Source organism: Bison bison, unplaced genomic scaffold (genome assembly GCF_000754665.1).
Source record: "Bison bison bison isolate TAMUID 2011002044 unplaced genomic scaffold, Bison_UMD1.0 scf7180017864378, whole genome shotgun sequence".
NCBI lineage: Eukaryota > Metazoa > Chordata > Mammalia > Artiodactyla > Bovidae > Bison > Bison bison.
In genome coordinates this window covers 4,100,650-4,114,382 of record NW_011494950.1, presented here as the reverse complement: position 1 = coordinate 4,114,382, position 13,733 = coordinate 4,100,650, and positions in this window count along the sequence as shown.

Genomic DNA, 13,733 nt, shown 5'->3' with positions numbered 1-13,733 from the left:
GACAATGGCACCCCACTCCAGTACTCTTGCCTGGAGAGTCCCATGAACAGAGGAGCCTGGTGGGCTGCAGTCCATGGGGTTGCTAAGAGTCAGACACAACTGAGCGACTTCACTTTCACTTTTCACTTTCATGCATTGGAGAAGAAAATGGCAACCCACTCCAGTGTTCTTGCCTGGAGAATCCCAGGGATGGGGGAGCCTGGTGGGCTGCCATCTATGGGGTCACACAGAGTCGGACACGACTGAAGTGACTTAGCAGCAGTAGCAGCAGCAGCAAGCTCCTCTATTAAATAGTGTACTGAAAATTCCAAACCATCTAAAGGTAAGCCATAGATATTAAACAAGAAGTAAAAATGTCAGTATTTGCAGAAGATATAACTATATGATGAAGAAAATCTGAAGAAAAAAAAAACCCCTACAATCTATTTTAGCTAAAACGGCACTTTAGCAAGATTGCTGAGGATTTGGACATACAGTATTTATGTATGTTCAGTTCAGTCACTCAGTTGTACCACATGCATTGCAGCAGACCAGGCTTTCCTCTCCATCACCAACTTTCACAGCTTGTTCAAACTCATGTTCAACAAGAGGATGATGCCATTCAACCATCTCATCCACTGTCATCACCTTCTCTTTCTGCCTTCAATCTTTCCCAGCATCAGGGTCTTTTCCAATAAGTCAGTTCTTCGCATCAGGTGGCCAGATTATTGGAGCTTCAGCATCAGTCCTGCCAATGAATATTCAGGACTGATTTCCTTTAGGACTGACTGGTTGGATCTTCTTGCAGTCCAATGGACTCTCAAGAGTCTTCTCCAACACCACTATTCAAAAGCATCAATTCTCTGATACTCAGCTTTCTTTATGATCCAACTCTCACATCCATACATGACTACTGGAAAAACCATAGCTTTGACTAGAGGGACATTTGTTGGTAAAGTGATGTCTCTGCTTTTTAATATGCTCTCTAGGTTTGTCATAGCTTTTCTTCCAAGGCCTAAGCATCTTTTGATTTCATGGCTGCATCCACCATCTGCACTAATTTTGGAGCCCAAGAAAATAAAGTCTGTCACTGTTTCCATTGTTTCTCCATCTATTGTCCATGAAATGATGGGGCGGGATGCCATGATATTAGTTTTTTGAATACTGAGTTTTAAGCCAGTTTTTTCACTCTCCTCTTTGACTTTCAACAAGAGGCTCTTTAGTTCTTCTCCAATTTCAGCCATATGACTGGTGTCATCTGCATATCTGAGGTTAGTGATATTTCTCCTGGCAATCTTGATTCCAATTTGTGCTTCATCCAGTCCAGCATTTCACATGATGTACTCTGCATATATGTTAAATAAACAAAGTGGCAATATACAGCTTTGACATACTCCTTTCCCAATTTGGAACCAGTCCATTGTTCCATGTCCGGCTCTCACTCCTGCTTCTTGACCTGTATACACATTTCTCAGGAGGCAGGTAAGGTGGTCTGGTCTTTCTATCTCTTGAAGATTTTCCACAATTTGTTGTGACCCACACAGTGAAAGTCCTTGGCATAATCAATAAAGCAGAAGTAGATGTTTTTCTGGAACTCTCTTGCTTTTTCTATGATCCAATGGATGTTGGCATTATAATCTCTGGTTCCTCTGTCTTTTCTAAATCCAGCTTGACTGCATGGAAGTTCTCAGTTCCTGTACTTTGAACCCTAGCTTGTAGAATTTTGAGTATTACTTCATTAGCATGTGAGAGGATTGCAATTGTGCATGTTTGTGTATGTTAGTGGTCAACAGAAAACATTTTAAAACCATATGGTTTACAAAGGTATAAAAATGTAACCATCTTGTATTAGTTCTGAGGGAATACTTGCAATGCATTATACTGAAGATTAAGCAATATGGATGAGTGTAATCAACAAAGGTCTCATTAGTGGAAATATATCATGTTGGAAGAATCAATATTTTTGGCATATCAAGTGAAATTGATATATGAATAAATTCAATATCAATCAAGTTGTACACATGTGTGTGTGTGTATGTATGGACATTGAAAAGTTCTTTTTAAAGTCTCTATGGAAAGCAAGGCGATTTTGAAGAAGAACAAACCTAAAAGACTTAAATTATCAGTAATCAAGTTTGCCACAAAACTGTTCTAATTAAGATATGTTGAGATTAGTATAACAAAAGGAAAGCAAATAAATGATACAAAATAGAGAGCCCAGAAAGAGAGCCACATATATATGTCACCTGAATGATGACAAAGAAGACATTGAACAGTGCAGTGCATTGAACAAGAGTGGTCTAGTTAATCAATTGGTGCTGAATCATTTGGATTAAAAAATTATATAAAGTGATATAAAAACAAACCTTGAAATAATGAACTTTGAACTCATCTCACCATATGTAATATTTAATAGTATCACAGATTTAAATACGAAAGGTCAAACAACAAACTGTCTATAAGAAAATAAAGGAGAGTCTTTCCGTGACCTTGGAGTAGGAAAATATTTCTTACAGGAGACAAAAGAACTAACCATAAAAAAAGTAATAGATTTGACTTTGTTAATATTCAGGACAATGTTCTTCATTTTAAAAGGTCATTTTTTTAAGAGACTGTAAAGGCAAGCATTGCCTGAGAGGATTTATGTGCTATACATACATAGATATATTCAAAATGACTTTACAACCAGAATAGATACACACTTCTCCACATTAAAAAGAAAAGAACAAATATTCCAAATGAAAGATATAAAAACTTGATCAGGCTCTTCCCTAAAAAGGATATCCAAGTAAAAAATAAGCATGCTTGATTTTAAGCTTCAAGCTTTCAGTTTGAAGACTTTCATTATTAAAACTCCTTTTAGATGCCTCTACACTTCCATCAGAAAGGCTAACATTCAAGAGACTATCAATACCAAGTTTTGATTAGACAGCAGAACCACAGGAACCCTCATATGTGGCTTGTGGGAGTTAAATTGTCTCCCCTCAGGTAAATGGAATGCTTCTGACAAAACCATTTCATGTGTATTCGACAATTCAGCAAGTTTTCAGCTGAAAACTAGAGACAACCCAGAGGTCCATCAACATTATAACTACTGTAAAAAGTGGTAATTTATACAGCAAAAGGCTATGAAACAGTGAGTGAAATGACTACTCTCCTTGCAACAAAAAGGATAAATCTCACAGAAGAAAAAGAAAATGGGCAAAAGTAGCCAAACTTCAAGGAGTGAATGCTTTAAGATTTAATTGTTGTGAAGATTCCAAGCAGGACAGACTAAACATATGTCCCCTCCCTCTTGAACTCCCAACCTCCCTCCTTCCCCATCCCACCCCTCTAGGTTGTCACAGAGCACTGCCTCACACACCAAACTCCCACTGGCTATCTGTTTTACATATGGTAATGTATACTCAATGCTATTCCCTCATATCATCCCACCCTCTCCTTACCTCACTGTGTCCTAAATATCTGTATGTCCTCTTCTGCCCTGCAAGTAGGATCGTCCGTACTATCTTTCCAGGTTCCATATATATGCATTAATATATGATATTGTTTTTCTCTTTCTGACTTACTTGACTCTGTATAAAAGACTACAGATTAAACACCTAAATGTAAGACCAAAACCTATAAAACTCTTAGAAGAAATCATAGGCAGAACACTCTCGTCATTCTTGAGTAACAAAAAATGTGTTCATTTGTTTTAAGTTTCATAATAGAGTCTCAATTCAGTTACTAAAATGTCAAATCTCAGGCAAAAATCAGAACTCAAAAACTCAAAATCTGATTGAAGTGGAGGATTCCTCCCTTCAATGTCATCAGACCTACAGCCCACTAGCTGTCTGCTGTGTGTGTGAGTGGGCTGGGAGGAGGGCATGGCCAACCACTGTCTTCTCTCCCTACCTGTGACTCTGGTCAGTGAAACTGAATTCAAGTTCCATATAGAATTGGAGCAAAAAGGAAAAGACATATCCTTCTTGGTTGATGATGCTCTGGAAATCTGGAAACCTTGCACTCTGGACTTGACAGATGTTGACAACTGGTTCATTCTACACAATGGCACTCTTCTCTGTATGAGTGAGGGGTGAAGTATGGCCCAGAGGCCCTGGTGGTAACTTTGAGGAGCTCATGATGGAATGCAAATGGGGTCCTATAGCATATTTCTAAATAATTAAGTTTATAACAAGCAACCAAAAGTGTCAATATTTTTGTATAATTCATAAAATTTTTAAAGAGTTTCTGATTTAATTATTCTTTTTCATGTCTGGGTAGATGTCTTTTTTCAAGTATCACAATATTTATTGATAGATACATGTATATAAAATCAGGGCATGAACTTAACTTGATAAACTAGGTAGACTTAATTTCAAAACTATAAAAAGAGGGACCAATTCAAATTCTCATTATCTGCTTCACACCCATGAAGACTATTTCAAAAGCATTTATGATCTCTCAAAACTGATCAGTTTTGTGCAAGTAAATCATGTTTCCTTTAAAAAGACTTGCGCACTTTCCCAGGCTCAAGGATATTAAAATCTAGCACATAAAGCCCATTACTAGAGGTAGAAATATAGGCAATATACTATTATAACAACAACCACCAATTGCGGTTAAGGACTTTTCTTTAACAACCAAATGGATAATCAAATATTGCAACAACTCAAGTACTGCTGACCAAAGTGCATTTCTACAGTATTTAGCATAGCTATTCAGTTTTCTAACTTAAAAAAAAAAACCTATGATAACTGACAGCAAAAGAAGTTCCTTGCAATAGACTCCCTCTGCTTGAGAAATTAGGATGTAATTATTACATATTGCTAATATACTACCAAAACATTAAAGATACTCCTAAAAGGTAGGCTTTTGCCAATCAAAAGTCTACCCAGACATGACCCAAGGAAAAAAAAAAACACAGATAATTCATCAATGATTGCATTTTCCATAAATTTCTTATATTTACTCAATTCCAGTGCAAATATTATATTCTTTTATTAAAATCTTCACGTATTTTGCATTCCATAAACAGAGTCAACACACTTTTCCATAAAGAGCCAGATAGTATATATTTTATCTTTGAAAGGCATTTAGTCTTTCATAGTGACTCAATTTTGCCTTAACACTAAAGCAGCATCAACAAAAAGTAAACCAAAAGGGGAAGTTGCGTTTTAATAAAACTTTATTTACAAAAAAAATCAATGGGCTATAGTTTGCCAATCTATAACCTAACAGATGAAATAATGAAAATGTAATTGCATTCAAAATTTACAAATTTTATATGTTGTTATTAAGAATGTAATTTAGTAAATGTAAACTTTTTTGTACATTTTTCATGTATGTCCTCTAGTGAGTTCTAGCATTGAATATCAATCTAGTAGTGAGTATAAAGGGTCAGAATTACATTTCATGCTATATCTCAGCACATATACATTTAAGAATATAAATTATTTTGTATTGCAAAATTCCTCAGGCATGTGAGTTTTGCAAAAACCATACTAAATTGTAGGTATCTCTTGAACAATAAATCAGAACACAAAAAACGCAAGAAAATAGTATCTCATTATGCAAGTTTCTATTGAATTTATGCTCTCTAAAAGGAATGATTTGAAAGGTTAATTAACATATTTTCTCCTACTCAGGCTCTTCTGCCTCTCAAGCTCTCCTCGCATTCTGAAACCTGATCCATCTCTGAATTTGGCAGCAGCAAAACTCACAGACCCTCATGGATGGTACTGGATGTAACTGCCGTTTGTTTTGAGTGTATTGGGCAAGAGATATGGAGAAGCAGTGCCCTGGAGCCTGAATCATGTGGGTTAGGAGAGCAAAAGTTTCTGGGCATAGGTGTTCTGTGCCAGGGCTGAATGGTAGCTCATGAGTCACAGAGAAGGGAACAGAGCTATTTACTGATGGATGGAGGACTTATCATTGGCTCCAAATGCCAGTCGTTTCCTTCTAAACTAATATTTCAAAATCTCAAATTGTTTTATACAAGAAAGTCATCTGGGGAACTTAATGTATATGTAATCTAATATATATATATATATATATGCACAGAAATTGCTTCATCACTGACCATGGTTATCTGGTAGGTCTCCAAGAGATGGTTGTGATGTGTGTGTAAGTGTGTCTTCTTACTGGAATCTCCCCAGACAATTACATGGTGAAGTAATGTTTTGGAACCACCAATCTAGACCATGCAAGAAAGGAAACTGATAGATCTTTTAAAATATTGATGTTACCCTGCCTTACACAAGATTATTTCTTTAAGAAAAGTTTTGTTACTTTGGTTGCAGTACTATTTTTGTTATTCAAGGGCTTCTCAGACAAGTTCTAGCACCCTGCCCTCTAGTAGCAGTACTGAATGATTCTGAGTGAAGTAATAAGATACATGGACCAGTTACTGAAACAGCGAGACTGTATGTATAGTCCTTATCCCCCATGTCCTCTGCCTGCCTTCTGTCTATAGAAAAATTTTAGCTAAAGAATACATTTAATCACAGAAGTGAGAAAACGCAGAATCAAAGGGAAGTAGTTAAACAAGACAACATGATAATAGTTTTGTCATTAAGCAAAGAAAAGGTCCTTTAGTTCTTCCTCAAGGGCTATAGATAATATTCTGAGCCATATCAGATAATATTCTGAGCAGTCTTATAGATGCTGAGACCCTTACCGGGTGGAAAAAGACTATGACCAGATTGTAGCCATGACATAAGCTGCCACAATTCAGAGAATTTGCCTCAAAGAAATGGGAACAAACCAACCCTGGAACTGAAAACTAACTGTACTTAAAATAATCAAGATGACACTGATCAGACCACTGCATGACCAATTTCAAGATGACTCTGAGAGCTGACTGTACTGTTTCTGCATGTAGACCCCTCCCTCTATCTATATGCCCCTGAAACTCCCCTTTAAAAGCTCTTGCCCACTGGCTGTCAGTAGGGTAGTTGGCCTTTGGATGCAAATTTGCCCTCTTCCCATTTGCTAGCATCCAAAATAAAGCAAACTTTCCCTTCTACCAAACTTGCCTCTCAAATATTGGCTTTTGAGCAGTGAGCAGCCAGACCCAACTTTCAGTAACACCTCCAGGGGCTTAATTTATTTTTGTTAAAGAACTAAATTACACTGCTGTGAGATTAGAAAACTTGAATAGCTACAGGGAGCTCGTTGGAACTCTTGTTTCTCCCCTTAGAGGAAACACTATGACAATGCTTTGGGCATGACATGGCTACTTACAGCTCTGGGATCCACCTGCCATGGGAGCCATCTTTGATGTCTCAGCAACTAATGAGGCATGATTTTATATGTTTCCCTGAATTTCTCTGTTTTTTTTTTTTTTTTTTCAATTTGGTTTTGTAGTTCTTTTGAATTCAATGCCTTCACTTTTGTAAATACTTCTGAAGAGTAGTGACTTTGCCTGATTAATCATTATATTCTTAGTACACAGCACTGTTTCTAATCCATAATACATGCTCAATAAAAATTGCAACCAAGTAAGTATTTAATAAATAAATAAGCTTCAACATTTACCAACTTTCTTCACTGCTGCTGAAAGAGCTCCTCACATGAGAACAGGAATAAAAAGATATTTGATTCCCATTGCTTCTAATTTGCTATTTGAAGTAACAGATCCTGTGTTATCCTGGGAAAGCTCTGCCATTCTAAGAGTTGCCATCACCATTTTCTGAACAGAAGACAGAGATCAAGGGCCCTCTTATAAGAGGTTTCTTACTCTCTTACATCTTAACCCCCCAAAAGAAAATTGTTAGGTTGGCAAGGGAATTTCTGGAAAATGTAAATTTATAACTTACTTTTCTGTTTCTTGTTAATATATGTAAACTCATGATTATAGAGTTAAATAATTTTGAAAAGTATACCAGGACATTTTAAAATGTGGACTATAAGCCTTTAAGATGTAAGTTTCTTGGTAAGGAGATCATAGACTTCGGTGGTGACAGGTGATGCCAGGGCATAAAGGAGAAGGTTCCTATAAAGACTAATGCTATTGGACTCCATCAATAGCTGCAAATATACTTAAATCTCTGATCTTCAATTACATTAGACTGTGATTGAAAGTTGTTTCAGAACATTCACTTCTTTGTACTTATTTTCTTCTATCATTAAATTCAGATTTAAAAGCCTCCCTAGGCTCTTTCTCCAGGCACCCCTCGCCTTCTTCACCTCTATCCACTCCACCACTTTCTCTTTCTCCTGTGTTTTACCTGCCATCTGGAACCACTTCCCTGCCTCTCTGGACTTAATTGACTCTTTTCAAATCGCATCTCTAGCCCCCATCTCTCCTGTCTGCCTTCTGACTCCTAACCTCACAGAAACAATCAGCCTCTTCTGGGGAGCCTGGCGGTTTCCCTCTGCTGAAGTTCTTGTCCTTTCCCGCTCTTCTCCACTCAAGTGGCTCTCTGTAATCTCTATGCTGTTGCTTGTTCCTTTATTTAAAGCTATTTAAAGAAGCAACTGCAAATGTCATTGCATTGTTCCAGATACACATGTACATGCGTGCAAAGCCTATTTAATTGTGTTGCATCTTACATAATCAGTATGAGTCACTGAAGTAAAACCCATTAAGGAAAAATTACTCTCTAAGGAGATAGAATATTGCACTTGGGTGACTTCCTCTTGGTCAGGAAGAAGAGACAGGCTTCCTTAATTCATAATTGGCTTTAAAGGCTCAGAGAATACATTTCAGATTGTGTCATTTTAATATGTTCAAAGACATAGAAATATTCAGAATCGGCACCTCCCTTGCAACCCCCTGCAAAAATTAAGATCTGCTTTTTGGAAATTTGATCTAAAATATTAAAAAAGTGATTACAAATAAAACAAAAAGATATTTGTAAGTTGAAACAATTTTAAAAATCTATCCTGTATAAAAATATCAGCTGAACCTAATTACTCAATGTTAGTGTTAAAAGAATACAATGTCTTTGAAGTTTTAGTATGAGAAAAAATATGTTGGACAATGAAAAAAAAAAGATACTGCTATGCTACCTTAACTTAAAATCTATAAATATCCTCTTCTGAGTGTTAAAATATTAATATAGTTTGAAAATCTATAACGAGTTTCTACCTGTTTTCATCAATTTAGAAAAATTCTTTAGTCCTCATTTTCAGTTCTTTTTCAATGTGCAAGACAGCTAAAACAGGACTTGCCAATGGTCACTGGAATATCAAAGAACTCACAGAATTCTTTACAATGTCAGTTTTGACAAGAGCAGTTCTCATATTTTTGGAAGCTGCTCGTAGATGATCAGGACATTCTGACTCAAAACATCAAGCCTCTCACAGAAACCCAAGTTAGCTGTAACAAGAACACTAAAGAAGTGTCATATTTCAGTAAAATTAAATCTTTAATAAATTTTGCCTTCAGTTTTTCAGTAAAATAAAATCTTTTCAGGTTCACATTCAAGGTTATTTGCATTGACTTTCTGATGAACAAAATAGTCACCGAGAAATATGAGCAGTTTCTTCTATGATTGTTAGATTAATTTAGGAAACACTTATTGTCAGGCATAAATGATAGTCACTAGAGATTTCTAAAACACCTTTCCAGCCTCAAAAATGCTGTAGTCTATTGAGAAAGGGAAATTTGCATGTGTTACGAATAATAAACCCTAGCAGTTATAAGATTAATATGCCAAAAGGTGACAACATTCAGAAAGCCAAAATATTAATTTAAATTCCTGAGATAAATCTCTCCTGCTAATCAATTCATAAAGCATAATATTTACAACAGACCTGGTCACAGTGGCTCTTAGTGATAGCTCAGTCCATGCCTAGCTGAAATGAGGTGTTTAATACATATTCTGAGAAGTGACAGTGTAGTGCTATCGAGCATATATCAGTTTTGTATTATTTCTATCTTTTTTGTGTTATCCAAGATGACACTTTTTTGCCCTTCATCTTTGTGGATTACATGAAAGGAAAATAAGATTTTATTTGACTGGGTAGCTCTTCGTGCACAGATGGGCTATGCTCTCTTCTGCTGGCATATTAGCTCTGTTTGTGATAGAAATGTCTCCAACCTTTTTTTAAAAAAATGGTAGGCTTGTTACAGGATAACACAGAGTGCTATCATCAGCTCTCATCAGGGCAAAGCAGATGTTCCTCAGCCCTGTGTAATCCCCACCTGCAGTACACTGGATGCCCCAGACCACAAGACACACGGTTGAGAGGTCCTAACGTCTGTCGCTTGTGCTCTCGAAGTGTAGCACCTACTTGCCTTTGTCTGCTTGAGACGGTCACACGAAGGGGAAACAGTGTATGAAAGCCAAACAAAAGGAAGGCAACTGAATTCAGGAGCCATCTCTTTTTAGCTTCAGAGAAGTCAGTATTTAAGCCAGACATTTGGTGCCTTGGTTTTCATTCAAAATTTACAACAGACTCTTACACAGATAAATGATTGCCCTGACAAGACCCTCTGGGACACTAAACTATTATTTATAATTATTGTTCAAGTATGCTTTTCAAATTGAAGGTCTGCTTGTACCTGCCAAAAATCTATTTTCAAAGAACTTTACTTAATTAATTACACTCATGTTTGTGTGGTAACAAAATTCTATAAAATATTTAAACTATAAATAAAAATAGGGTGGAAAACAGCTGATAGAAAATGCTCATAATTGATTTTGCAAAAGTTGAATAAACTGAAATGATACATTTAATCAGGACAAATATTATGTGGTAGGTCATGCGTATAACCTTTTTTTAATTGTAGAAAAGAAAAGCTACTTGTCATTTTGGTTACATAATTTCTACTTTAAATTATTTCTCTTGATTCAATTTCCATGTTAATGTAAAATCAAAAGATAACAAACTGTTAGGAATTCTGAAAGGGCAAATTAAAAAAAGGAAAACTAAGTAAGAGATTTAGGAATCTGAGAGTTCTTTATTTAAAAAGTTAGCTATAAATATATCAATGCATTTTTACTGGGTTATCTCTCATAAGTAAAACAGTTTCACATTTGATAACTCTTTTGATAAAGTTATAGTGGACTTGAATGGAACAGATATAGTTTAATTTTGATCTGTAATTAACTTATTTTATTATTTGTTGTCAGAAAAATATCTATGTATTGGAACTCAAGTCTTTGGAATAAAATTTTAATTTGTAAATGATGTCTTAACAAAATCAAGAAATGTACATCAGTCCATTTGTATAACTTTATAGAACATTACACAAAGAAAACATAATTTAGGTAAATGGGAAATTAATCATATAGAATAAATTTTAGACAATCTCTTAATTTGTTGTTATGCTCTATTCACATTTGTATAAATTTTTCATATATTTTAATTACCTTAACAAATGAAACATGCATATTTTCATTTTAAAATAGTTGTATTTTTTCATCTCTATTGGGATAGTAACTTAACTGGTTTTTTAATTTAAAATATTATTTGAATATAAATTTTAAATGAGTACAAAAATCTAAAATCAAACTAAATCTAATAGCTAAAAAATATAATCATTGACTTTTTGCTATATGATAAAAATAATCTTCACAAAAGTGGAAGATATGTGGGAAATCCCAACAGTGGTAAGCACAGAAACTAAAATTATTGACACATGCTTGATTGATTTGCTGAATAAAAACCCATTACCCAGCTTCTTTCTCTACCCTGTTTCAGCAAGCTTAGGTAACATTATTACCAAAAGAGACTGAAACATGTAATACATTGATGTATTCTGCCCTTTCTGTCAGAGTTTCCTATTCTCTTTTCTAATAGGAAGCTGATGATTTTTCCTTTGACTCTTGATTGTGCTAAAATGAGCTATTTCTTCATATGAATGTTATTGTTCTCTTCTATTGTGAATGACTCTCCATTCACCCACTGAGTCATATGCTTGATCTTTTGTCAATAATTTTAGTTTTTATGCTTACCACTGTTGGGATTTCCCACATATCTTGATTGCAGAAGTCAATCATAACCAAAATTTAATTGACTAATTGAACCTGTATATACATTCAATTAAATATCACTCATGTAATTATAATGAAAATATGCATGTCTAAAATGATTTCAAATTAACACTTGATACTAGGAGAATATGAATGTAATTCAAAAATCTATAGACATATAAAGGAATGTTGGGACACAGAATTTAGAATCTATTGTAGACTTTTGATATTCAATATATTTTTAGATGTTTGTTTTACAGCAGTACATTGTCTAGGAGTCATTACTGACTATAAAGTCCATGGAATTCTCCAGGCCAGAATACTGGAGTGGGTAGCCTTTCCCTTCTCGAGGGGATCTTCCCAACCCAGGGATCAAACCCAGATCTCCTGCATTGCAGGTGGATTATTTACCAGTTGAGCCAAAGGGGAAGCTCCCCCAAAGCAACTACTAAATACATCCATCATCAATACATTGTCTAAGAGTCATTACTGACTGAGGTAACTTTTTCTGAAGGTCCATGGATTTATCAGGGATTGTTCTGATATAAAGTATTAGGTAGATCTCTTCCCACTCCTGGCAAATGTCTTTTTGACTTCAATATCAATGATTATTTTCTGCAATTGTTTTTGGAAGTATCTTGATTTATGTAGACTATTATAATAATAACTGATCTTCAATAAGTTATTTACAGTTTTTTCATAAGGAATTTCATAATTTCATAAGGAATTTCATAAGGAATAAAAGACGCTTACTCCTTGAAAGGAAAGTTATGGCCAGCCTGGACAGCATATTGAAGAGCAGAGACATTACTTTGCCAACAAAGGTCCTCTAGTCAAGGCTATGGTTTTTCCAGTGGTCATGTATGGATGTGAGAGTTGGACTGTGAAGAAGGCTGAGTGCCAAAGAATTGATGCTTTTGAACTGTGGTGTTGGAGAAGACCCTTGAGAGTCCCTTGGACTTCAAGGAGATCCAACCAGTCCATCCTAAAGATCATTCCTGGGTGTTCATTGGTAGGACTGATGTTGAAGCTGAAACTCCAATACTTTAGCCACCTGATGTGAAGAGCTGACTCATTTGAAAAGATCCTGATGCCGGGAAAGATTGAGGGCAGAAGGAGAAGGGGATGACAGAGGATGAGATGGCTGGATGGCATCACCAGCTCAATGGATATGGGTTTGGATGGACTCCAGGAATTGGTGATTGGCAGGGAGGCCTGGAGTGCTGCAGTTCTTGGGGTCGCAAAGAGTCGGACACGACTCTACAACTGAACTGAATTGAATTAATAAGGAATTTAGTCTTCTATGTCAGAAAATTTTTCCTATTTAAATTATTGCAATAAAATTACTTTCTTAATAAAACAATAAAGGATCTATATGTAGTTGAGCAGTAAATAATCCAGCTGTCAACCAGGGTTCAATCCCTGGGTGGAGAAAATCTCCTAGAGAAGAAAATGACAACCCACTCCATTATTGTTGCCTGGAAAATGCCATGGAAAGAGGAATCTGATGGGCTACAGTTCATGTGGTTGCAAAGAGTCAGACATGACTTAGGGGCTAACCAACAACAAACAGCAAAATTAAATTACTTTTCTCTGAGAGGAGCAAGTCTGTATTATAAGGAGCATATAAAACACATGATTTTCAGATTTTAGATTTCAAAGTACTGATAATCAGCATTCTTCACTTGATCTGCAAAGCACTCTTAGTTTGTTGTACTATGTCCAAATCATACTGTGGTTTGTTTTTTTCTAGTGCTAAAATTGCAGACAAAGATAAAACAAGGTGAATGTTCAACCTTGTTGAACACTGATCGCTAGAAGTCGATGGTTGGAAATGGTGGCTAA